This window comes from Pseudophryne corroboree, unplaced genomic scaffold (genome assembly GCF_028390025.1).
Source record: "Pseudophryne corroboree isolate aPseCor3 unplaced genomic scaffold, aPseCor3.hap2 scaffold_184, whole genome shotgun sequence".
NCBI lineage: Eukaryota > Metazoa > Chordata > Amphibia > Anura > Myobatrachidae > Pseudophryne > Pseudophryne corroboree.
Window position 1 is genome coordinate 1,148,649 of NW_026968477.1, and position 27,285 is coordinate 1,175,933.

Sequence of the window (27,285 nt, forward strand, 5' to 3'; positions counted from 1 at the left end):
CCCTCAAATGCCAGGCAATAAATTACCTTAAAAACAACAACCAGGCATTCCACAAAGATTAAACTGGGTCTATATCATTCAAAACTTTAAAAAAGTACTTCAAAATCACATACTATGCAATAATGTTTCAATTTGCATTACCCAGCAGAATTAGCTTTGCATATATAGATATAGTGCAGCAGAATATATTGGTGGTTGTAGTCAATTGTAATTACTCAGCAGAATTAGCTTTTCATATATAGATATAGTGCAGCAGAATATATTGGTGGTTGTAGTCAATTGTAATTACCCAGCAGAATTAGCTTTGCAAATATAGATATAGTGCAGCAGAATATATTGGTGGTTGTAGTCAATTGTAATTACCCAGCAGAATTAGCTTTGCATATATATAGTGCAGCAGAATATATTGGTGGTTGTAGTAAATTGTAATTACCCAGCAGCAGCTCTACTGCACTCAACATCACCAGTGCTCACAATATATATAATGCTATATACTATGCCATAGTGGTGCTTACTATATAACACCCCCTACTGCGTTCCCCCTGGCAATGAGCATGACACCCAGAGAGTGAAACCCCTGGCAATGAGCATGACACCCAGCACGTGAAACTCTTGGCATTGAGCAGTTTTTGTAAAAGTAATTAGAAGCTTTACTGTAGGGCATAGTGTATCACAGATATTGTGGTGAGTGACATAATATGTTCCAAAGGGCATTAATGTGTGGGGCTTAACATGGTGGAAATTACTGTACTTTTTTCCCTGTGGTGGCCGAGGTCTGTTGGTGCAGGGTCAAGAACTGGGGTGTAAGGTAGTCTTTGCCTGCAAGGCTACGCTCATTTTATGGAGACCATACCCATACATTTAAGTGTGGCATATACCTGCGCTTGCTCGCGGGGTGAGAACATCTCCCTAATTGAATTCAGCGATATGAATAGAGGTTGTGCAGCAGCAAGCGCAGGTATATGCCACACTTATGGTAACATTGGATTTGCAGATATTTTCTTGCAGGGGTGTTTCTAAACAATTTGGCTTCAAATGCGAGATTTAAAAATGCGTGCCCCCCGCCACCATTGGCATTAAAAATTGTGCCCCTCCCCCATATATATATATAAAAAAAAAACTATATTTGCGTGAGCGCTCCGGACGGGATGGGGGGGGGCGTGACCTCGCAAAAATGGGTATGGTCTCCATAAAATGGGCGTAGCCTTGCAGGCAAAGACTACCTTACACCCCAGTTCTTGACCCTGCACCAACAGACCTCGGCCACCACAGGGAAAAAAGTACAGTAATTTCCACCATGTTAAGCCCCACACATTAATGCCCTTTGGAACATATTATGTCACTCACCACAATATCTGTGATACACTATGCCCTACAGTAAAGCTTCTAATTACTTTTACAAAAACTGCTCAATGCCAAGAGTTTCACGTGCTGGGTGTCATGCTCATTGCCAGGGGTTTCACTCTCTGGGTGTCATGCTCATTGCCAGGGGGAACGCAGTAGGAGGTGTTATATAGTAAGCACCACTATGGCATAGTATATAGCATTATATATATTGTGAGCACTGGTGATGTTGAGTGCAGTAGAGCTGCTGCTGGGTAATTACAATTTACTACAACCACCAATATATTCTGCTGCACTATATATATGCAAAGCTAATTCTGCTGGGTAATTACAATTGACTACAACCACCAATATATTCTGCTGCACTATATCTATATTTGCAAAGCTAATTCTGCTGGGTAATTACAATTGACTACAACCACCAATATATTCTGCTGCACTATATCTATATATGAAAAGCTAATTCTGCTGAGTAATTACAATTGACTACAACCACCAATATATTCTGCTGCACTATATCTATATATGCAAAGCTAATTCTGCTGGGTAATGCAAATTGAAACAATATTGCATAGTATGTGATTTTTAAGTACTTTTTTCAAGTTTTGAATGATATAGACCCAGTTTAATCTTTGTGGAATGCCTGGTTGTTGTTTTTAAGGTAATTTATTGCCTGGCATTTGAGGGGGTGGGGTGTGGTTACAGATTTAAATTATTGGTTTCACTTGTAATAGTCTTCTACTTAAGTCCAATGGTGTAGGCTGTGCAAAGCCGTTTGGCTGTGCATTTATTGATCCAAGCGTGCATTTTTATCAAAGCGTGATAAAATTGACACATAACAGCAGCGTTCAATCAGCGTTAATTTATCTTCAGCTGGTATCGATTGTGAATTGACGTTTCTTCTCTTCTTGTCACCTACAGGTAATTACAATTGACTACAACCACCAATATATTCTGCTGCACTATATATATATATGCAAAGCTAATTCTGCTGGGTAATGCAAATTGAAACATTATTGCATAGTATGTGATTTTTAAGTACTTTTTTAAAGTTTTGAATGATATAGACCCAGTTTAATCTTTGTGGAATGCCTGGTTGTTGTTTTTAAGGTAATTTATTGCCTGGCATTTGAGGGGGTGGGGTGTGGTTACAGATTTCAATTATTGGTTTCACTTGTAATAGTCTTCTACTTAAGTCCAATGGTGTAGGCTGTGCAAAGCCGTTTGGCTGTGCATTTATTGATCTAAGCGTGCATTTTTATCAAAGCGTGATAAAATTGACACATAACAGCAGCGTTCAATCAGCGTTAATTTATCTTCAGCTGATATCGATTGTGAATTGACGTTTCTTCTCTTCTTGTCACCTACAGGTAATTACAATTGACTACAACCACCAATATATTCTGCTGCACTATATCTATATATGCAAAGCTAATTCTGCTGGGTTATGCAAATTGAAACATTATTGCATAGTATGTGATTTTGAAGTACTTTTTTAAAGTTTTGAATGATATAGACCCAGTTTAATCTTTGTGGAATGCCTGGTTGTTGTTTTTAAGGTAATTTATTGCCTGGCATTTGAGGGGGTGGGGTGTGGTTACAGATTTCAATTATTGGTTTCACTTGTAATAGTCTTCTACTTAAGTCCAATGGTGTAGGCTGTGCAAAGCCATTTGGCTGTGCATTTATTGATCTAACCTTTCCTGTTACCCCACTTTCATTCACCTCTGCCCCATGGTCCTGCTACCCCACAACTCAGCCCTGCTCCCTCTCTCCCTTCCCTGTCACCTCCCCACACCCCCATCCACATCACACTGACCTCCCTCCCTGCCCACCTCCTGCAGTTTCCCCTCCTAGCTCAGGCACCCGTACCATCACTACTCTCTCATCATCCCTGCCCTCAAAGTTAATCCCACCTCATCGCTACAGCAACCCTGAAAATCTAATTCACATCTCTCCCACAAACTCATACCCCCTATCCTGTGCCCTCTGGAATGCCAGATCTGTTTGTAACAAACTGGTCCCCACTCATGACCTTTTCATTTCCAACTCCCTACACCTACTAGCCATTACTGAAACTTGGATTATGCCCTCTGACACTACTTCTGCTGCTGCTCTCTCTGCTGGGGGCCTTACATTCACACACACACCCCGACCTGGGGGTCGCCATGGGGGTGGTGTTGGGGTCCTTTTACCTTCTAGTTACTCCTACCAACTCATACCACCAGAACCATCCCTTATATTCTCTACATTTGAGGTCCACGCCATATGCCTCTTCCAACCAGTCCATCTTAGAGTAGCTGTCATTTACCGCCCCCCTGGCACTGCTTCCAAATTCATCGACAACTTTGCTTCCTGGCTTCCTCACTTCCTCTCTTCTGACATTCCCACCATTATCCTAGGCGATTTCAACATCCCTATTGACATCCCCACACAATCCCCTGCCTCTAAACTCCTTAACCTCACCTCTTCACTTGGTCTCTCCCAGTGGACCTCCTCACCCTCCCATGTGAATGGGAGCTCACTGGATCTGGTCTTCACTCACCGCTGTGATATTTCTGATTTTTCCAACTCCCCATTTCCCCTCTCTGACCACCACCTGCTCTCCTTCAACCTATCTCTCTCGACTTCCCCATCTCTACCTCCTAAGGCTACCATCACTAAGCGTAACATTGAAGCTATTGACACCACATTCCTTTCCTCCCTGTTTGACTCACTTCTCTCTCCTATTCTCTCTCTCTCATGCCCTGAACAAGCCACTTCCACATACAATGCTTCCCTTACTTCTGCTCTTGACTCTGTTGCTCCACCAACCACTATTCACCCTTGCAAATTAACACCTCAACTCTGGCACACCAAATGCACCAGATATCTGCAAAAATGCTCATGTACTGCTGAGCGACACTGGAGGAAATCACGCTCTAAGGCAGACTTCCTCCATTTCAAACTTATGCTCTCATCCTTCAGTGCTGCCCTTTCTCTTGCTAAACAGTCATACTTCAAGAACCTCATCTCCTCCCAGTCTTCCAACCCCCGGCGCCTCTTTGCCACTCTCAACTCACTCCTCTGCCCACCTCCACCTCGTCTCCCTTCCTCACTCTCTGCTCTTGACTTTGCCACTTACTTCACATCCAAAATTGACTCCATACGTCAGGACATCACATCACACCAGACTATCAGTAACCAGCCTTCTCCCATCCCTTACCAACCCTCCCCATCCCTCGCACCAACTCTGTCATCTTTCTCCCATGCATCTGGAGAGGAAGTCATGGCCCTCATTCGTTCCTGTCCCCTCACCACCTCCCCACTTGACCCTATCCCCTCCCGCCTCCTTTGCCACCTCTCTTCTTCTGCTTGTTCCCATCTTTCCCACCTTCTCAATCTCTCCCTCTCACCAGGCACTGTCCCCTCTGCCTTCAAGCACGCTCTCATCTCTCCTATTCTTAAAAAACCTACCCTTGATCCAAACACTCTCTCCAACTACCGACCCATCTCTCTCCTCCCTTTTGCCTCCAAACTCCTTGAGCGTATTGTCTACAACCGCCTTACTTCCTTTCTTTCCTCACACTCACTGCTTGACCCATTCCAGTCTGGCTTCCGTCCTCTCCACTCCACTGAAACTGCCCTTACAAAAGTATGCAATGACCTCCATGCTGCTAAATCTAAGGGACACTACTCTCTACTTATTCTACTTGATCTCTCTGCTGCTTTTGACACTGTGGACCATCCTCTCCTACTGCAAATCCTTCACTCCATTGGTCTGCGTAACACTGCCCTCTCTTGGTTGTCGTCCTACCTTTCTGACCGTTCATTCTCTGTCTCCTCTCATGACTCCACCTCCCCCTCACTTCCACTAACTGTAGGGGTACCCCAAGGTTCTGTCCTTGGTCCTCTTCTCTTCTCTTCTCTCTCTATACGTCCTCACTAGGTAAGCTCATTAGTTCTTTTGGTTTCCAATATCATCTCTATGCTGATGACACTCAAATCTATCTTTCCTCTCCAGACCTCTCCCCTACTCTCCTCACTCGTATCTCCAACTGTCTCTCTGCTATCTCTTCCTGGATGTCCCAGCGCTTTCTTAAACTTAACATGTCTAAGACCGAGCTGATCATCTTCCCTCCCTCCCGCATAATCTCACCTCCTACAATCTCATTATCTATTGATGGCACTACTATCTCCTCTACCCCCCAAGCGCGCTGTCTTGGAGTAATCCTTGACTCCTCCCTCTCCTTCAAACCACACATTCAGCACCTCTCACAAACCTGCCGTTTTCATCTAAAAAATATTTCCAGGATCAGACCCTTTCTGACCCAGGATGCTACTAAGACTCTTATCCACTCACTGGTCATCTCCAGACTGGACTGCTGTAATCTCTTCCTGACTGGCATTCCTGACAAATACCTCTCTCCACTCCAATCTATCCTCAATGCTGCTGCCCGGCTCATTTTCCTCACCAAACGCACTACGTCCACCTCTCCTCTCTTACTAGTCCTTCACTGGCTCCCCTTCCCTTTCAGAATCCATTTCAAGCTTCTCACACTTGCTTACAAAGCCCTCACCCACTCCTCTCCCATCTACATCTCTGATCTTATCTCGCTTTACACTCCCACCCATCCTCTTCGCTCTGCTAATGCACACCGACTCTCCTGCCTACGGATTACTTCCTCCCACTCCTACCTCCAAGATTTTTCACGTGCTGCACCACTTCTCTGGAATTCCCTACCTCTCCCCCTCAGACTCTCCACCTCTCTACAAAACTTCAAACGGGCTCTCAAGACCCACTTCTTCACCAAACCCAGCCAAATCTCATCCTAAACCTCTGTTCCATGCTCTCTATGTACCCCATCTGTCTCACCCCTGTCTGTCTACCCCTCCCTTTTGGAATGTAAGCTCTCACGAGCAGGGCCCTCTTCCCTCATGTGCTTACTCTTTTCTTACTTTAATAATCTTCAGCTGCACCAAATCCAGCAGTCTTCTGCCACCTGATACTTATTCCAGTGTCATCTGCTGATGTAGCTATGTTTATTTACCCTGTACTTGTCCTATATTGTCGTCAACTGTAAGTTGCTGTTTTCCTGTTTGATTATTTGTTTATGTACTCTGTAATTGGGCACTGCGGAACCCTTGTGGCGCCATATAAATAAAGGATAATAATAATAATAAATAATATAATATATAGCAGTACGGTACAGTAGGCCACTGCTCTACCTACCTCTGTGTCGTCAAGTATACTATCCATCCATACCTGTGGTGCATTTTAGAAAAAAACATGTCTCGGCAGAGCAATCTATAAATCCATCATTTTTCAGACAGCAACAGTGGGTATTGTAATAGTCACCCAATCCATCACTTTTATAGGGTTACATGCACCCACATGCTACAGCCTGTCTCAATAATTTTACTGTCACGCTGTGTGTGTTTGTGTTTTTATTTGGGTATTTTTTGTTGTTGTAGAACTACAGGTACCAGCAAGCCCGTTATTTCCCCGCCTGCTGGTACTTGAGGTTCTCCAAGTACCAGCAAGCGGGGGAGGCTTGCTGGGCCTTGTAGTTCCACAACGAAAAAACAATATTCTTTTTTTACACACATGGCTATCAGCCCGGCACCCACCACCCAGGGGTGCTGGGGACAGCCTCGGGCTTCACCCCTGGCCCTTGGGTGCCTCGAGGGGAGGAACCTCTTGATTTAAGGGGTCCCCACTCCTCCAGGGAACCCCGGCCAGGGGTGACTAGTTGGAGGGGTAATGCCTGGGCCGCAGGGACCTACATAAAAGTGTCCCCCGGCTGTGGCATTATCTCTCTGGCTAGTGGAGCCCGGTGCTGGTTTTAAAAATATGGGGGACCCCTACATCTATTGTCCCACGTATTTTTGGAACCTGGACCGGTCTAAGAGCCCGGTGCTGGTTGTCTAAATACGGGGAACCCCTGTCCAATTTTTCCCCCAGTATTTAAATAACCAGGACCGGCTCAAAGAGCCCGAGGCTGGTTATACTAAGGAGGGGGGACCTCACGCATTTTTTTTAACCCATTCAGACCCTTCTCCTTTAAGTTAATGGAAGCCCTGGACAACAAAATTGCATTCATGTCCTCCTCCCTCACCCTTCCCAGTCCCAAACACTCATTTTTTTTTTCTTTAAAAATTTATAATATATAACGAGAACAATGAGCAGGCAGGCAGCGGGCATTGGCGGCATCGGACTGAGATAGAAATTAGTGGTGGAGGGCTGGGTCAGTTGATTGTATGTGAGTTTGTAAGCCATTGGCGGTGGCAGCGGGTATCGGCTCAGAGGCAGTAGCGGGCATTGGCTAAGGGTCATCGGCAGGATTCGGCGGACATTATGGCTGTAGTGCCTCACTAGCCACTGACCTCACCGCACGCCACTGTGGGACAGATGTAACATGCAGAGAGAGGTAGATTTGGGAGGGGGAATGTCCTAGCATAACTGTTAATTGCAGTGTAATACTGTAATTCAGCTGTGCAGCATTTGTGGCTAAATGTCAAAGAAGCCAGTATTTACCCTGCATGCAAAACAATAAATGTATTTGAACATACCTCCCAACTATCCCAATTTTTGCAGGACAGTCACTTTTTTGGGGAATGTCCAGCTAACCCAAACAACCCCCCCCCCCCTTCCCATGGGGAAGGGGGGGGGGGTGGAAGGCTCCCTGTAGCTTGTTGCTCTGCAAATATGCACATTGTGGGTAATTCAGACCTGATCGCTAGGGTGTGTTTTTTGCATCCCTGTAATCAGGTAGTTGTCGCCTACAGCGGAAGGGAAAATTTGCTGTGCAGGTGTGTGATCACATGTGCACAAGAGCTGCACAGCTCAGCACTTACTCAGCCATTGAGGTGACGTCACAAATCCTCCCACAAAACGCCGGGTCCCTCCAGTGTTTTTCCGGACACTCCCTAGAAACATTCAGTTGCCACCCACACAAACACCCTCTTCTTGTCAATCTTCTTGTGATCTCCGGACCGTCGCACTTACGCATTGTGGCGCATACGCATGTGCAGTGCAAACCAGATTGCCCGCTGGGTGAAAATAAATTGAAGCGATCTGGTCTGAATAAGCCTCAATCTCTATTCACGGGAGACAGAGGGGCTGGGGCATGGCCAGCAGCTCACAGAGCACCTATAATGACAAAAATGGGAGACATGGCTCATGATCGCGATATACCTGCGAAGGTACGCCCTCTACTGATTGACAGGCAGAGGCATTCGTATTTTCTGCGGGGCACCCGGAGAAAATGTAGGCACACGCACAGGATGGACCCTGCGTATATGCCCCCATCCTCTTCATAGTTTTTGCGGTTGGAACGCGTATTACGATCCAAACTGAATTAGGCCCTATGTCTTATATACACGAGCAGTGTGAAAACATCAATCGATGGGGGTAATTCCAAGTTGATCGCAGCAGGAATTTTGTTAGCAGTTGGGCAAAACCATGTGTACTGCAGGGGAGGCAGATATAACATGTGCAGAAAGAGTTAGATTTGGGTGAGTTATTTTGTTTCTGTGCAGGGTAAATACTGACTGCTTTATTTTTACACTGCAAATTAGATTGCAGATTGAACACACCACACCCAAATCTAACTCTCTCTGCACATGTTAAATCTGCCTTCCCTGCAGTGCACATAGGTGGTCATTCCGAGTTGTTCGCTCTGTAATTTTCTTCGCATCGCAGCGATTTTCCGCTTAGTGCGCATGCGCAATGTTCACACTGCGACTGCGCCAAGTAAATTTGCTATGCAGTTAGGAATATTACTCACGTTTTTTTCATCGTTCTGGTGATCGTAATGTGATTGACAGGAAGTGGGTGTTTCTGGGCGGAAACAGGCCGTTTTAGGGGCGTGTGGGAAAAAATGCTACCGTTTCTGGGAAAAACGCGGGAGTGGCTGGAGAAACGGAGGAGTGTCTGGGCGAACGCTGGGTGTGTTTGTGACGTCAAACCAGGAACGACAAGCACTGAACTGATCGCACTGGCAGAGTAAGTCTCGAGCTACTCAGAAACTGCACAGAGATGTCTTATCGCAATATTGCAAATCTTTCGTTCGCAATTTTAAGATGCTAAGATTCACTCCCAGTAGGCGGCAGCTTAGCGTGTGCAATGTTGCTAAAAGCAGCTTGCGAGCGAACAACTCGGAATGAGGGCCATGGGGGGTAATTCTGAGTTGATCGCAGCAGGATTTTTGTTAGCAGTTGGGCAAAACCATGTGCACTGCATTTACGAACAGATGATTTTTTATATAAATTTTAAAATGTTAGTAAATGTGTGTTTTTTTTTCAACCTGGAAGCCCAATATCGATTAAGATCGATCTTAAATAGACCCCTGGGTTTTAAGCATAACCATGGTTGAGTCCAATGGTTAATTCACATTGACCGAAGTTCTAATTAAGTCACCTGTGCTCAAGCATGATATCCTTAAAATCTGGATTGCAATGACAGCATTTTGGAACTATGCCTAAGGGTTTAATTTTTACATTTATCCACTGACAATAAATCTACCTACAATATCCCTGTAACTGTTATGATTACAGTATTTCACTAAATAATTTAATTTGCTGAACCTTCTGTAAAAAGAAATATTAAGCTGCTGTGATTCCCAGATGCAGCAAATTTGTTAGCTAGTGGGCAAAACCATGTGCACTGCAGGGTTGGGGGGGGGGCAGATATAACATTTGCAGAGAGATTTAGGTGGGTTATATTGTTTGTGTGCAGGGTAAATACTGGCTGTTTTGTTTTTACACTGCAATTTAGATTTCAGTTTGAACACACCGCACCAAAATCTAACTCTCTCTGCACATATTATACACCCCCCCCCCCCCCTGCAGTGTACATGGTTTTAGCTAATAAATTTGCTGCTGTGATCAGATCTGAGTTAAGCCCTATGTATTTGGCACTGGCAAAGGGTTAGAGGCCTTGCTGTAGAGCTCACACCTTTCTTATCATGCATTGTAATATTTCCTATGTCCTGATGTTGTGCTCTCTGCTCCATCCAAGTAAACAGCAATGTAGCATGGCTATCAAAGAGCGTGAAGATTGCAGATTTCCTGGGATTAATGCTAAGGAATGCTATTCCAGAGGCTGCTGCTTTAATTCAAGTGTCACTGGGGTTAAATGGTGTTTTTACCTTAAAAACACAGGTAGAGTATATAGTACAGTGGTAAAGTGGGAGCATGTAGTGCTATTGATTACAGATTTGATGGAGCTTAAACATGGATAAGGTCCATGGCTCTAAGAGTTTATCTTGTGTATCCTTTATTCTTAGTCATGGTCAGATAAGATTAGAAAATACCATTCAAGTGGAAATTTCCTGTTAGCTGTTTTTCAGTTTGCTCAACTGTCTGATTAACTGGTCCTAAAAAAGGACCAAAGGAGCTAAATTGCCCTGTGATCTAGCTAAATTGCCCCAGTTAAAAAAAAAAAAAAACTAAGCTGCTGTAATTCCTGGATGTTTCCTTACTGCATCAACAGGAAGTGACAAGAAACAATGTAATGTGGAACCGTACAGCAGAAGGGATTGCGGCTACCCCACAATAAGTGCAGCGGAATGTAAGAAGAGGAATTGTTGCTTTGACTGCAGCATTCCCGGGGTTAACTGGTGTTTCTTCAAGTCACAAGGTATGGAGCTGCTGTATAGTTACTCACAAGTCAGTAGTTGTATGATGCTCACACCTGTTAAACTGGATACACACAGAATGCCCTACACAGGGGGTGAAATGAGCGCCCCCCCCCACCCCCCGTACGCTCAGCACACATCACGCTGTGCTGAGCGGGGGCAGAGATGTGTGCTGAGCAGTTCGCTCAGCACACATCTCTCCCCAAAATCGGGCCGTGAATACGGACCTTTAAACTGGATCCACACTTAGATTATCTGTCCAATTTTTTTTTTCTAGTTGAAACAAAATTATGCTAATATGTGGCAGCAAATGACAATTGACCATTTGCTCACAAACACTGGAAAACATCCAAAAATGGTCATTTAGATAAATTGGTTAAATCCATTTCATTTAGCTAATTTATCCAAACTACCTTTATTGTATCTTTGTGGGTGAATGATGTGTGGGTTAGTGTTGAGGGTGGTGGAGGAGATGGGTAATAGGCACAGCAGGGTGTGGACAGTCAAATAGTGTGCTTAGAGGTTCAGAGTCATTGTATGAGACTCTGGCAACAGTGACTTGATGAGTCTGGTGTCCATAGGGTGGGACGCATTAACCTTTTTATGCTATTGAAATAGTTCTCCTCCTGACCGACGCAGTTCCTTGCTCCGAGGTTGGTGTATTGTCCTGTTGCAGCGCCTCTCCACTGTGGTCACAGTGAGCTGTGTGGTGTTGCTGGCGCATGCCAATCTCCCCCCAACCTCCCTCTTGCATTTCAGACCTACGTACACATGATGGGATCTTGTATGATATGCGCGTGTGCTGTAGAGATGAAAGTGGGGGTGAGGAGGCAGATCGTGAGATGGGGAAACTTTGTGGACTGTTAGCGAAGGGGAGCACTGGGCAATCTGAGTTGCAAAGAGGGCAGCAGAAGAGGTTATTGCATGTGCACTGGTGACAGGTCCATCCTTGGTGGCCAGCCTCAGTGGTAAAGGGGTACATGAGCTAGTGTCCCTTGGCCAGCCATGTACCATGGCCACCTCCCTACCTCCTATATATTCTCCCTGATCTGTCACTTTGTTACGGTCTGCTGCTGGCACTGGTGTATCGTCCTGCCGATGCCGTCTCCGCCCATTGCTGTGACTTCCCCCAGAGTTAGCCACACAGAGTGACAGATCTGGGAAAATATATAGGAGATCATTACTTTCACTTGCAGCCTACCTTATTTTTTGCAGCCTAGCATGCTCCTGACCCCTTCTCTCACTAATACTTATACAACATTCATGAACTCATCTTAAGGTTTCTTTATTATTCAGTCACACTGTCTTGGATCCAAACCATTTCCTGTGGCATTGCAGTCAAACAATTGAGCTATTTACCCTTGCATAGAAAGGTATAATCTAAGCTAGAGAATTCTATTTGGAGCTCACCTTGTACTTTGTGAAGAAATAATCAGCTTTGTGGCTGAGCAGATATATGGAGTGTGTGGCTGCACACTGCATAGATCTGCTGAGTTGCAATGCTAATAATTTTTTTTTTGCAAAGTACCAATAGCTTCATTGTGAAGGTGGAAAGAAGGGTGTTACGGCATGGAATGTACAAACTGCGAGACCCTGCTGGTAGCGCCTTTGTCTATTTAGTAGGAAGGGCACGTAACAGCCGGGGGGCAATGGAGGAAGCCCCTTTAGGGCTGGAGCCCGGCGGCAACTGACTCCGTTGTCTCTGGCAGTTCCGCCCCTGGACTAGAGGAATGGTCAAGAACATGGCAACATTTAATGCCAAAAAATGCAAAATCATACACGTCTCAAAAATGCAAAGGCTAACTATAATATTAAGGGCATTATAATGGCAAGAGGAAAGCTATCTAAGTATTACTATTTCAGGTGAGCAATGTAACAAAGCAATAGGAAAGGCAAGTCAGATGCTTGATTGCATAGGTTAAAGAACCAGTAGCAGAAAAAAGTAATACAGGTTGAGTATCCCATATCCAAATATTCCGAAATACGGAATATTCCGAAATACGGACTTTTTTTAGTGAGACTGAGATAGTGAAACCTTTGTGTTTTGATGGCTCAGTGTACACAAACTTTGTTTAATACTCAAAGTTATTAAAAATATTGTATTAAATGAACTTCAGACTGTGTGTATAAGGTGTATATGAAACATAAATGAATTCTGTGAATGTACACACACTTTGTTTAATGCACAAAGTTATAAAAAATATTGGCTAAAATGACCTTCAGGCTGTGTGTATAAGGTGTATATGAAACATAAATGCCTTCTGTGCTTAGATTTAGGTCCCATCACCATAATATCTCGTTATGGTATGCAATTATTCCAAAATACAGAAAAATCCGATATCCAAAATTCCTCTGGTCCCAAGCATTTTGGATAAGGGATACTCAACCTGTAATGCCACTGTATAGGTCCTTGGTACAGCCACATTTAGAATCCTGTGTTCAGTTCCAGAAGCCATATCTCCAGAAGGCTGTAAATACATTAGGGCAACTAAAATTGTGCATGGCCTACATCACAAAACTTACCTGGAAATACTAAAAAATGTTGATGTGTATAGTTTGGAGAAGGGAAGAGGGAACATACAGTAATAGAAACATTTAAATATATAGGGAGGAATGTAATAGGGTGTGAGAATCAGAAAGTAAGAGATTTTGTGTTTTTTCCTGTTGTTTATTTTTTTTTTGTTTGATTGTTTGTTTTTAAAGTGGCAATCCTTTACATGGCAAAACCAGGTTGATATTTGCCATGTAAAGGATTGCCACCGTGGGCATGTGTAGAAGGGGCACTGCTACTGTTGGCATTATGTGTGTAAACTGCACTGATATGGTGGTTATGTGTATAAAGGGCACTGCGACTGTGGGTAGTATTATTATTATTATTATTATTATTATTATTACATGCAGTGTAATGACAATAAGATAGTGCTACTGTGTGGCGTATTTTGATTTGGGGTGCTATTGTGTGGCCATGCCCCTTCCTTGTGATACCACACCTTCTTTTTTTAAGGAGCGCACTGTCCCTTTATTAAGTATTGGAGAGAGGGCCCAAATTAATAGTTTGCAGGGAGGCGCCAAACACCCTAGCACTGGCCCTTTGGTAGGGGACAGGATTTGCTTCTGCTTGTGCACATATGTTATGATTGCCAGCCAACAGCACTGGTTTTGCCTATAACACTAACTATAAATATTTTGAATTGGTCCTGGACCACCAATCCAAGGCACCCCTGCAAGTGTCCTGAGGCACCCCAGGGTGCAGTTTGAGAACCACTGGTCTAGTGAGTACCCAGGATAATTATTGTAGCTGGTCTGCGGGTAACAGCTCTCAGATCCACTTCTAGAAAAAATGCAGCAATGTAATTTGAGTGACAAACTGCAGAGATGAACCCTTTCTGTGACTGCTGCACAGTGATCACACAAACTCTATTCATAGGGCTGACTTCACTTAGGGGAGATGTTCTCACCCCGCAAAGAAGTGCGAGTATATACCGCACTTACGGTACCATTGGATTTACAGATATTTCTTGCAATACACTATGGGGGTCATTCTGAGTTGATTGCTCGCTAGCAGTTTTTAGCAGCCATGCAAACGCATTGTCGCTGCCCACTGGAGAGTGTATATTCACTTTGGAGAAGTGCGAATACTTGAGTAGCAGAGCGCCTGCAAAATCGTTTCAAAATAAGACCAGCACTGTAGTTACACTTCGTGTGCGTTGATTCTAACAGCCGAGGGACGGCTTTTGATGTCACACACCCATCCAGCGAATGCCCAGCCACGTCTGCATTTCTTCTGCCACGCCTGCATTTTTCCAAGCACTCCCTGAAAACGGTCAGTTGACACCCAGAAACGCCCTCTTTCTGTCAATCTCCTTGTGGCCTGTTCTGTGATTGGAATAATCGCTAGAACTAGTGCAAAACCACAATGGACTTTGTACCCGTACGATGCGCATGCACATTACGGAGCATGCGCATGCACAGATTAGCCATTTTTTTTCAACTGATTGCTACGCAGCGAACAACGGCAGCAAGCGATCAACTCGGAATGACCCCCTATATACATAGAAACATGGATTTTTACTGCAGGAATTATGGTTAGTTTAGGGGTATCGGTTAGGGTCAACAGAGGTGTAGCTAGGGGTCCAAGCGCCCCTGGCAAAGTAAGGGACTGGCGCCCCCCCTTTCGATAAAGCATTGCAGTCCATTGGCGGTTACCATGTTGGAGCCACAGCAACTGACCCCCTCCCCCACACGCTGCCCTACATCATCGGCTGGGATTCACTGTTGGTGTGAAGCCACTGGGAACATTCTGGTAGCATTAGCAGCAGTCTGTGTCATAGATAGGGAAGGCAGAAGGTTAACTAGCTAATAGCAGTCTGTTGGCAGCAGAGGCTGGGCGGGGGGCTGAGAATGAGCCAACGCTGATCAGTGTCCAGTCTGCTCAGACAAAAATATTTTGTGATCAGGGCTGGTTCTAGACCAAAGGAGCCAATGGCAAAAATTTCCTTTGGCACCCCCCCCCCCCCCCCACACACACACACACACATACACACACACACACACACACACCAAAAAAGAACATATCCCAGTTTAACATAACGCTATGTGGTGCAAGGTGTGGAGCTGGTCACTTGTATCAGACCTCTGACATTTGCCTTTTCACCCATATTGCATACTTTTTCTTGCAGGTTGTGTCTTAATTCAAGAAGTGTTCTAAGTACTTCAGCTTAGTATCTTTACTGACCCCTCTTTACCCCACATTACATAACTGACCCCTCTATACCCTACACTACATCACTGACCTTTCTATAACCATCACTGCATTACTGACCCCTCTATTAGAGATGTGCACTTGAAATTTTTCGGGTTTTGTGTTTTGGTTTTGGGTTCGGTTCCGCGGCCGTGTTTTGGGTTCGACCGCGTTTTGGCAAAACCTCACCGAATTTTTTTTGTCGGATTCGGGTGTGTTTTGGATTCGGGTGTTTTTTTCAAAAAACACTAAAAAACTGCTTAAATCATAGAATTTGGGGGTCATTTTGATCCCAAAGTATTATTAACCTCAAAAACCATAATTTCCACTCATTTTCAGTCTATTCTGAACGCCTCACACCTCACAATATTATTTTTAGTCCTAAAATTTGCACCGAGGTCGCTGGATGACTAAGCTAAGCGACCCTAGTGGCCGACACAAACACCTGGCCCATCTAGGAGTGGCACTGCAGTGTCACGCAGGATGGCCCTTCCAAAAAACACTCCCCAAACAGCACATGACGCAAAGAAAAAAAGAGGCGCAATGAGGTAGCTGTGTGAGTAAGCTAAGCGACCCTAGTGGCCGACACAAACACCTGGCCCATCTAGGAGTGGCACTGCAGTGTCACGCAGGATGGCCCTTCCAAAAAACACTCCCCAAACAGCACATGATGCAAAGAAAAAAAGAGGCGCAATGAGGTAGCTGTGTGAGTAAGATAAGCGACCCTAGTGGCCGACACAAACACCTGGCCCATCTAGGAGTGGCACTGCAGTGTCACGCAGGATGGCCCTTCCAAAAAACACTCCCCAAACAGCACATGACGCAAAGAAAAAAAGAGGCGCAATGGGGTAGCTGTGTGAGTAAGATAAGCGACCCTAGTGGCCGACACAAACACCTGGCCCATCTAGGAGTGGCACTGCAGTGTCACGCAGGATGGCCCTTGATGGTGTAGGAGCTTCCTTTTAAATGGCAAATATATATTGATTCAAGCTTTTTCACATTAACTAAGATATTTACTGCTCCTCACTTCTTTAGGTTCGTGTTTCCTTAAAAGCTTCACAGATATGTTAAAAGCAACATTGTATTTCAAAGCATGAATTACTCATTGTTATAACGCCAGATGTATCCAAGGCCAGTCAAGCATATCGCCAAAAGTTCTGAACATCGGGGAGGATTTTGACCTGTCCTGACCTCCAGAAAGGATGTTCCGGGAAAGCTGATAATCGCAAAGCAATAAATATATTTTAATTGCAAATTGTAATCTTATTTGACAAATGACGTGTTTCAGTTTTCAAGACATACATGGTGTATTTTGATTGGCTAAATGTATTGGCACACATGAATCCTTTGTTCTTTTGCTATAAAATAAAGCCATGATGGCCCCTAAGACAGATCAACTATGAACTGCTTAGGTTACACAATGATCCTGTGTCATCTATTCATTCACTGATCTCCAACCGGTTGCTAAGGGGAACAGCATTCTGACTGATGACTGAAGAGAGTTCATAATCAGACCTGAATAGGTTAACATACCCTATCATTTTGGGATCTCGTCCGGGATATTCCAGCATCTCCTCCACTGGCAATAAATCCTCTGATCTTTCAGGAACCGCTGATAACAAAAAAAAAAAAAAAACGGTAAGTGAGATTTATTGTGTAGATTTCTACCTGCTCACTTGAAATCAGCGCTTCTTGTGTAAATCAAGTGGAAGTCCAGTCGGGAAGGTCAGAGAATATTTTAAAGAGCCCAGCGTCAGTCAGAAGAAATTTTTTTAAGGTACCATACATGTATGTTATATTGTTGAATTATGTTATATTGTTGAATTATGTTATATTGTTGAATTGTGGGTAAATAATTCCAGATAAATTGTCACAAGTGCACAGGGGGAATTAATCAAGTATGCAGAAAACTTTTAATTTGTGCAAGTATTAATGCATGTTTATTAAGAAAATAGAGCCGTTTTATAAAGGTGGCGCATGGCCAAGATATGTTCTAATGCTGATAACCAGTTTGAATTGATAAATAACCAAAGAGGTATATGCAAATCTTGTACCTGTGTTGTTGTGTTAAGAAAATACAAAGGGTCTGTAGCACCAAGATTGCTGGCAATTACAAGCACTGAAGTCTCATTTGGTTATGTGGAAAATGATGATGAATTTTATTGTACAAAAGGTTGTCATTTTAAAAAGAGAATTGTTGGAACATTACATTAAGAATGATTGATTTAACATCATAACCTATTGGCCTAGGAACCACATAATCCCAGGTCTAAGACCCAAGTGCCCGTGCAGCCTCAAACAGCTGCCGTGCACGCAGATAACAGATATAGGATTTACTGTCATCTTTGTTTTTGTATCCTTGCACTGTTATATGTACTCTGTCAATATGCTTTTGAAAAGGTGGGGGGGAGTCGGGTTGTCTGCTGAATAAATGAAACTAGATTCTCCTACACACACTGATAGGTATTTCTCACATCCAAGCAGTCCCCGGTGTTAGCTGTTACTTTACAAGCCATATAGGCAGGGGGGTAGACCCTTGGAGTAACTTAACAATAATATTAGGGACGCATCTCAGTGATCCAGAAGAAATAATCTATTATGCAGGTCTCACTTGGGGAGCAGTACTAACAGATCTTCCACAAAAGCAGGGAGGAAGGGGCAACACTACAACCCCAGTCATTTGTCCACAGACGGATTGAAGAAGCTCTTTAGGATAATTTTCAAAAGAGCAGGCTTCCCGTCAGAGGGGACACTTGACCTAGAGACAACCCCAGTCATTTGTCCACAGACGGATTGAAGAAGCTCTTTAGGTAGAGATTCTTTAAAAGGAGATTTTAAGTCCCTCAAAAGGAGTTATTAAAATACCACATCAGGATGGGTTCAAACCCGTGGATATTGTTAATAACAGGGAGGGTAATAAATCTCTGAAAGGAATTTCAAAAGAGCAGGCTTCCCGTCAGAGGGGACACTTGACCTAGAAAAATTTGCCTCCTGTAACAAAAGTAGAGAAATGGGACAACCCCAGTCATTTGTCCACAGACGGATTGAAGAAGCTCTTTAGGTAGAGATTCTTTAAAAGGAGATTTTAAGTCCCTCAAAAGGAGTTATTAAAATACCACATCAGGAGGGGTTCCGCGCACGTTCACCCAGGCATGGGAGCGCGGTCTGTAAAGATGTCAGGGCCCGACAAACCCGTGGATATTGTTAATAACAGGGAGGGTAATAAATCTCTGAAAGGAATTTCAAAAGAGCAGGCTTCCCGTCAGAGGGGACACTTGACCTTGGATAATTAAGCATAATAGTAGAGATCAAGCATCCATCTGGATCACTGTAGCAAAAGAATTAGGAGCAGAGAATAGAAGAAGAGATGAGGAAAATGATTTCCCCATTGTACCAGAGTACTCAATAGCACCACAACCAGCGTTAAACTCACTGCCTGTAATTGCAGCAACAGCACCTGCACACTATACCCCACCCCTATACCCAGACATGCATGCACACCAAGGTACCCATAGTATGAACAGAATGAAATTACCTACAAGCTCACTAACAGTGAAATTAAAAAGAGACGAGCAAGGAAAAGAGTGACGAATAATCAGCCCTATCTTAGAAGGATCTGTGGTTGAAAATCCGAATGATTTACCTGAGCTATGTGTACAGAGTATGCCCCAGTGTCCTGATACTTTATCACAAGAAACCCCAACAAGACCAACCAAAGAAACTAGCCACCTAATGCTTCCCTCATGTTTAAACGAGTGGTAGACACCTGGAATCAAGCTGAGTCCAGTAAACAATTGTCCACAATCAGGAACTATAGGCGAAAGGGTGCAAATCAGGTGAAGAGGAGAAGCAAGGGGTCAAGACACAGCCTCTACAGCTTTTCATGCCCAGGTGCATAATGTACAGAATAAACTGACATATTTTCCAGAAAGATTGTGTCCGGTATGTCAGTTTTGCGTTCCAGAAGGATATGAACATTGCCCAAATTGTGGAAACTGGATTTCACACCATGAACCACCATGCCAAGATATCTATGCGACTAGAAATACTGAAAGACGGTCATCATTGCCTGTTTCTCTGTATCCAGCACAAGTACAGAGAATACGCAACCCAGATAATGCAGCCAGGACGAACGAACCATACATCGTACAGAGCCAACACCACAAACCATGGTATGGCAATGACCTCGCAAATATAGTTGCAGAGTCCCCAGATCCTAGAAAGAAAAAAAAAACCAACAGCAGTTTATGCCTATATGGAAAGAATTCAAACCATATGGACACCGGCATGGGTCGACTACCACCAGTTGTGTGAGGCTATACTAGGACCAGCAACTGCCCAAACAGTAAGCACCATGTTAAAAGCAGATGCAGTAGATGATTGCCCAGCCATAACGGACGTTCCGACAGAGAAAAATAGAACAACGTTTGAAAGTGGAAAGATGTACATGACAAGACTTAAGAGATGGTGTCATGCACAGACACTCAGGGCACCAGCAGCCCCAGACTTGAAACAGGAAAAGACTGAGTCCATCAGAACTTACTATGATAAAGTCACTATACGACACACAAGATGATAGAATATGAAAGTGTGCAACTCCTGTGTCGGCAACAGTGTACTCAGTCACCACTGGCAGTTCGATAAAAGTGACTTTACCTACAGGAGACCCAAGGGTTTCAAGAGCTGTTTTTATGCACAACCAGATTCCTCTACGTTTACTTACAGATCAAGCCATTGCACCGACTGGATTGGGAGGTTAAGCCCTACCCCTGCAAGAAAGCAAAGATGTAACCTGAAATACAAGCTGCTATACAAGACTATATCTCACAGGAAAAGTAAGAGAAAGAGGAACAACAACTCCCAGCATAAACATCATTATGTTAAACACCAGCCTGGGTGGACTTGGACTAAGAAAATGACATGCCAGCAGCAGTGAGAAAGAATATGCAAGTGAAGAAAGGACAAAGTATGAAGAATAATGAATGAATCATAAAGAGAGGTGATTGGAAAAAAGAAAAGTTGAGAAACAATATGAAGGTTGCATGAAAGTTTGGAGACTAAAGGAAGTCTGCTTTAAGAAGGACAAAGAAAGACATCTGACAAGTGGTCAGTACTACCTGGCAAGATTACAGAGATAATGCCATGATTTAAAGCAACAGAAGCTCTGGGGTTTAAAGCAAATAATAAGGAACAAGACAGAAAAAGTTCCAGAAAACAAATGAATGATGCTTCTTCTGCCAATATGAAGTACAAGCTTCTTCAGGTACTCCCCAGTGAACATAATGTCTCCAGAAGAAACAGCAGAAGGTATGATTACAGTCACCTTGCCCACTGGAGAAATACGTTTGTGCCTAATGAATGCTGGAGCCGGCACACGCAGAAGACAGCAGAGGGAGATTCCACAAGAACTGGTGATATCAGAAATTCTTAAAGGGACAGGAGATGAGAGAAATGCAGTCACCAATACCAGCCCAATTCTTGACCTCGGAGTACATGTCCAGTGACTTTGCTGAAGCACAATGTACTAAAGCTTATCCAAGGAGAATACAGTACACACCAGCAGAAGTTTAACTTTCCAGCAACTTATCAAAGGAAAGAACAAAAAGCCATTTAGAAGCAAGTTAAAACAGAAGTTCAGTATTGACTCATTCCAGCAGTACCAGTTGTAGAAGAAAGGAAGCAATACTACTGGACCAGGATAGCTTTGTGGAGGGGCTATATCACCAAGTGATTTATCCACAAAACACACAGCTAAATACAGGATGTGAATGAACTGCTGATTGCCACCACCACTACTAAAAAAAAGCACTAAGAAGGGGCAGTGTCCTTAGTGAAGTTTCTGAAAGACCAAGACTGCAGAGCCTCAGAAGGAGAAATTGCAGCTAGTCAAGCAAGAGTTAATCTTCCTAGGACACTCAAGGTACCAGACATCTAACAAAAGTGAAAAGGAAAAGATTCAGACTGCAAGCTAAGATGCCAACTAGTGTCAAGCAAGTCAGATGATCATTCCTGGGCCTAGTAGGACACTACAGAACACGGATACCTCTAGCACCAGTCTACATGCAAGCATTGTATGACAACACTGAAAGGGAGGAGGGTCCGCATCCTACATACAGCAACAGATGAATTAGGCTATTGAACAGTTGGAAACAGCAGTTGCCTCATCTCAAGCCCTAGAACTACCTGACTATTAAAGAAGGAGGCCATACATAGAAGTCCTTATGCAAAATCATGGACTGAGGTGAAGACCAGTGGCCTACAACTTAAGCAAACTTGACAGCGGTAATCAAAGAGTACCTACCGTAATCAAAGAGTACCTACCGGCATCAGAGCAGTAATAGCAGCAACAGTCCTAGAAGAGTATAAGAGCACAGAGACAGTGATGAATCAGAAGTCCTAGAAGAGGACAAGAGCACAGGCATAGTGCTGAATCATGAACTTATCATCCAGGGTCCACATGCAGGTACAGAGAAGCTTCAACAAGCAAGAACCAAACACCTGTCAGTGGCAAGGCTGACCATGTATGAAGTAGCACTGCCAAAGTGCGACAAGTAACCATCAGAAGATGTATTACCCTCAACGCAGCAACCCTTTTCCAACATTAATCAATAAAGGTGTTGAATCTCAAGATTCAAAAGGAGGGAAAATCAGATTATCTACTGATGAATGGGAAAGCCAGAAGTTTCTAATATTCACTCACGAAGGTAAACAATATGGTTGGACACAATTACCCCAAGGGGGAGCCACTAGTCCATCAGATTTCTCAGAGGCAATGGCATTAATCCTGCAGATATGGAGACCACACTTTACATACACCCAGTTAGTTCAATATGTCGATGATCTGCTTATTGCTGCACAGACAGAAGAGAAGTGCAAAAAGGAAACAGTATCACTACTCATCTTTTTGGCAGAAGAAGATTGCAGAGTGTCAAAAGACAAGCTTCAGCTAGTACAGAAAAAAGTTGTCTTCTTAGGACACTGCATATCTCAAGGAACAAGGCACCTTACTGATAAAAGAACAAAAGCAATAACTCAAGAAAAAACCCCAAGAACATTAAAAGAAATCAGAGCTTTCCTGGGCCTTATTGGTTATTGCAGAGAATGGATACCCTCAGCCTCATTACTGATGCAACCCCTATATGAATTAATAAAAAAGGAGGCGTCAGCAGAAAACAGGGACACCATTGAAGAAGCAGTAAGACAACTAAAGCAAACCATAATAACAGCCCCAGCATTGGGATTGCCTGATTACACTGTGTATACAAGTACCTCACGCTGTAACAGAAATATTAAGTCAAGAAAATAGCAAGCATCTTTCTGCAGCCAGACTTACCAAATATGAAGTGATTGCCTAGCCTTCATGGAATTAGAGACTTTACCTCTCCCTAATGTCCAAGATACACCATTGGACAATCCAGACATGAACCTGTTCGTCGATGGATCAAGATATTATGATAATGGATCCCCAAGGACAGGATATGCAGTAACAACTGAAACTGAAGTCATAGACTCTGGAGCATTGCTACCAAGTATGTCAGCACAAGAAGCAGAACTCATAGCAATGACCAAAGCCTGCATACATGCTGAAAACATGACAGCTAACATCTAGTCCCAGGATTACGCTGTTATATGGAAAAGTAGGGACTTCAAAAGTGCAAACGGAAAACCCATCAAACATGCCAGTTTGATTATGGAACTCTTCAGAGCATTGGAACTACCTAAAAGAATTGGAATAATCAAGGTACAAACACATACTAAGAGCCAAACCATGGAAGCTAAAGGAAATGCATTTGCAGATGCAGAAGCCAAGAGAATTGCCTTACAATCAAAAGAACCTGAGCAAGTCTTCGTAGCTCAAGATGTGAAGCAAATGCCTAGTGAACAGGAGCTGATCAAAATTCAACAACAAGCATCACAAGGAGAAAAGGAGAAATGGAGACGATTGGGGGCAGAAGAAGATGAACATGGACTTTGGAAGTCAAGAGAATTGAAGTACTGTCTACCAGCAGCTCTATTTCCACCTATGTTACAAGTAGCTCATGGACAAGTACACCATTCAAAGGAAGCCACGGTGAATAGAGTACAAGAGCATTGGATAGCTCCAGGCTTCAATAAAGCTGCAACAAACTTTGTAGCAGGATGCTGGATCTGTGGAATCAGCAATCCAGAAAAAAGAACCAAGACACCTCTAGGAACTATACCCAAAGCCTCTTACCCATTTGAAAGACTACAAATTGACTATATACAGTGGCGACGAAGCAGTCCATATGAATATGTGCTAGTAGCAACGGACATGTTTAGTCACTGGGCCGAAGCCTGGCCAGTAAGCAAAGCCACAGCAAAAACCACTGCAAAGAAACTGATAGCAGAAGTAGTATGTAGATTTGGGATACCTGAGGTTATAGAATCAGATAGAGGTACACATTTCACGGGAGAAGTCATGCAGCATATAATGAAAGATTTGGGGGTACAGCAGGCCGTCCATGTGCCTTACCAGCCCCAGGCGAGTGGGAGGGGGGACATCTGAACTTTGACCTTAAGCTAAAACTACAGAAATGACAGAAACCAAAAGAACTTGTCCAGAATGCCTACCTATTGTCTTGTTTAATATTAGGACCACACCCATGAAACCTAGTAAACTGACTCCATATAAATATTGTTTGGGTCAGCTCTAAGAACAGATTGTTATTATCCACAACAATTACAACATAATCATGATGATTTTTACAGGTTATGTACAGGAGGTCTGTAAAACATTGACTAACCTCCATTGCCGAGTGTTTTCTTCCATTCCAGACCCAGAAGGATCAGCTACGCATAAGCTAAATCCAGGAGATTGGGTCTATTTAAAGAGACATGTGAGAAAGACCTTTGAACCAAGATATGATGGTCCATATCAAGTGCTGCTAACCATGTCTACCTTAAATTAAGATGAAAGGTCGTGATACTTGATTACATGCATCCCACTCAAAGAAGCTGACAGTGACTCTCCAGCCAGAAGAATGAAGTTGCTTATCCTTTGATTGTTGTTAGGGGAAATTCCCAAGGTTTGGACTATAAGTCCAGGGGACTGGTTTACTGAAAGAAAATAGTTCAGGCCTAGATAGTGTAGGTAGATATTAGGGAGAAAAAGTGGAATCAAAAAGAGGGGAAATGATGGTGTAGGAGCTTCCTTTTAAATGGCAAATATATATTGATTCAAGCTTTTTCACATTAACTAAGATATTTACTGCTCCTCACTTCTTTAGGTTCGTGTTTCCTTAAAAGCTTCACAGATATGTTATAAGCAACATTGTATTTCAAAGCATGAATTACTCATTGTTATAACGCCAGATGTATCCAAGGCCAGTCAAGCATATCGCCAAAAGTTCTGAACATCGGGGAGGATTTTGACCTGTCCTGACCTCCAGAAAGGATGTTCCGGGAAAGCTGATAATCGCAAAGCAATAAATATATTTTAATTGCAAATTGTAATCTTATTTGACAAATGACGTGTTTCAGTTTTCAAGACATACATGGTGTATTTTGATTGGCTAAATGTATTGGCACACATGAATCCTTTGTTCTTTTGCTATAAAATAAAGCCATGATGGCCCCTAAGACAGATCAACTATGAACTGCTTAGGTTACACAATGATCCTGTGTCATCTATTCATTCACTGATCTCCAACCGGTTGCTAAGGGGAACAGCATTCTGACTGATGACTGAAGAGAGTTCATAATCAGACCTGAATAGGTTAACATACCCTATCACCCTTCAAAAAAATACTCCCCAAACAGCACATGACGCAAAGAAAAATGAAAGAAAAAAGAGGTGCAAGATGGAATTGTCCTTGGGCCCTCCCACCCACCCTTATGTTGTATAAACAGGACATGCACACTTTAACCAACCCATCATTTCAGTGACAGGGTCTGCCACACGACTGTGACTGAAATGACGGGTTGGTTTGGACCCCCACCAAAAAAGAAGCAATTAATCTCTCCTTGCACAAACTGGCTCTACAGAGGCAAGATGTCCACCTCATCATCATCCTCCGATATATCACCGTGTACATCCCCCTCCTCACAGATTATCAATTCGTCCCCACTGGAATCCACCATCTCAGCTCCCTGTGTACTTTGTGGAGGCAATTGCTGCTGGTCAATGTCTCCACGGAGGAATTGATTATAATTCATTTTAATGAACATCATCTTCTCCACATTTTCTGGAAGTAACCTCGTACGCCGATTGCTGACAAGGTGAGCGGCGGCACTAAACACTCTTTCGGAGTACACACTTGTGGGAGGGCAACTTAGGTAGAATAAAGCCAGTTTGTGCAAGGGCCTCCAAATTGCCTCTTTTTCCTGCCAGTATAAGTACGGACTGTCTGACGTGCCTACTTGGATGCGGTCACTCATATAATCCTCCACCATTCTTTCAATGGGGAGAGAATCATATGCAGTGCCAGTAGACGACATGTCTGACTCCGTAATCGTTGTCAGGTCCTTCAGTCCGGACCAGATGTCAGCATCAGCAGTCGCTCCAGACTGCCCTGCATCACCGCCAGCGGATGGGCTCGGAATTCTGAGCCTTTTCCTCGCACCCCCAGTTGCGGGAGAATGTGAAGGAGGAGATGTTGACAGGTCGCGTTCCGCTTGACTTGACAATTTTCTCACCAGCAGGTCTTTGAACCCCAGCAGACTTGTGTGTGCCGGAAAGAGAGATCCAAGGTAGGTTTTAAATCTAGGATCGAGCATGGTGGCCAAAATGTAGTGCTCTGATTTCAACGGATTGACCACCCGTGAATCCTTGTTAAGCGAATTAAGGGCTCCATCCACAAGTCCCACATGCCTAGCGGAATCGCTCTGTGTTAGCTCCTCCTTCAATGTCTCCAGCTTCTTCTGCAAAAGCCTGATGAGGGGAATGACCTGACTCAGGCTGGCAGTGTCTGAACTGACTTCACGTGTGGCAAGTTCAAAGGGCAGCAGAACCTTGCACAACGTTGAAATCATTCTCCACTGCGCTTGAGACAGGTGCATTCCACCTCCTATATCGTGCTCAATTGTATAGGCTTGAATGGCCTTTTGCTGCTCCTCCAACCTCTGAAGCATATATAGGGTTGAATTCCACCTCGTTACCACTTCTTGCTTCAGATGATGGCAGGGCAGGTTCAGGCGTTTTTGGTGTTGCTCCAGTCTTCGGTACGTGGTGCCTGTACGCCGAAAGTGTCCCGCAATTCTTCTGGCCACCGACAGCATCTCTTGCACGCCCCTCTCGTTTTTTAAATAATTCTGCACCACCAAATTCAAGGTATGTGCAAAACATGGGACGTGCTGGAATTTGCCCATATTTAATGCACACACAATATTGCTGGCGTTGTCCGATGCCACAAATCCACAGGAGAGTCCAATTGGGGTAAGCCCTTCCGCGATGATCTTCCTCAGTTGCCGTAAGAGGTTTTCAGCTGTGTGCGTATTCTGGAAACCGGTGATACAAAGCGTAGCCTGCCTAGGAAAGAGTTGGCGTTTGCGAGATGCTGCTACTGGTGCCGCCGCTGCTGTTCTTGCGGCGGGAGTCCATACATCTACCCAGTGGGCTGT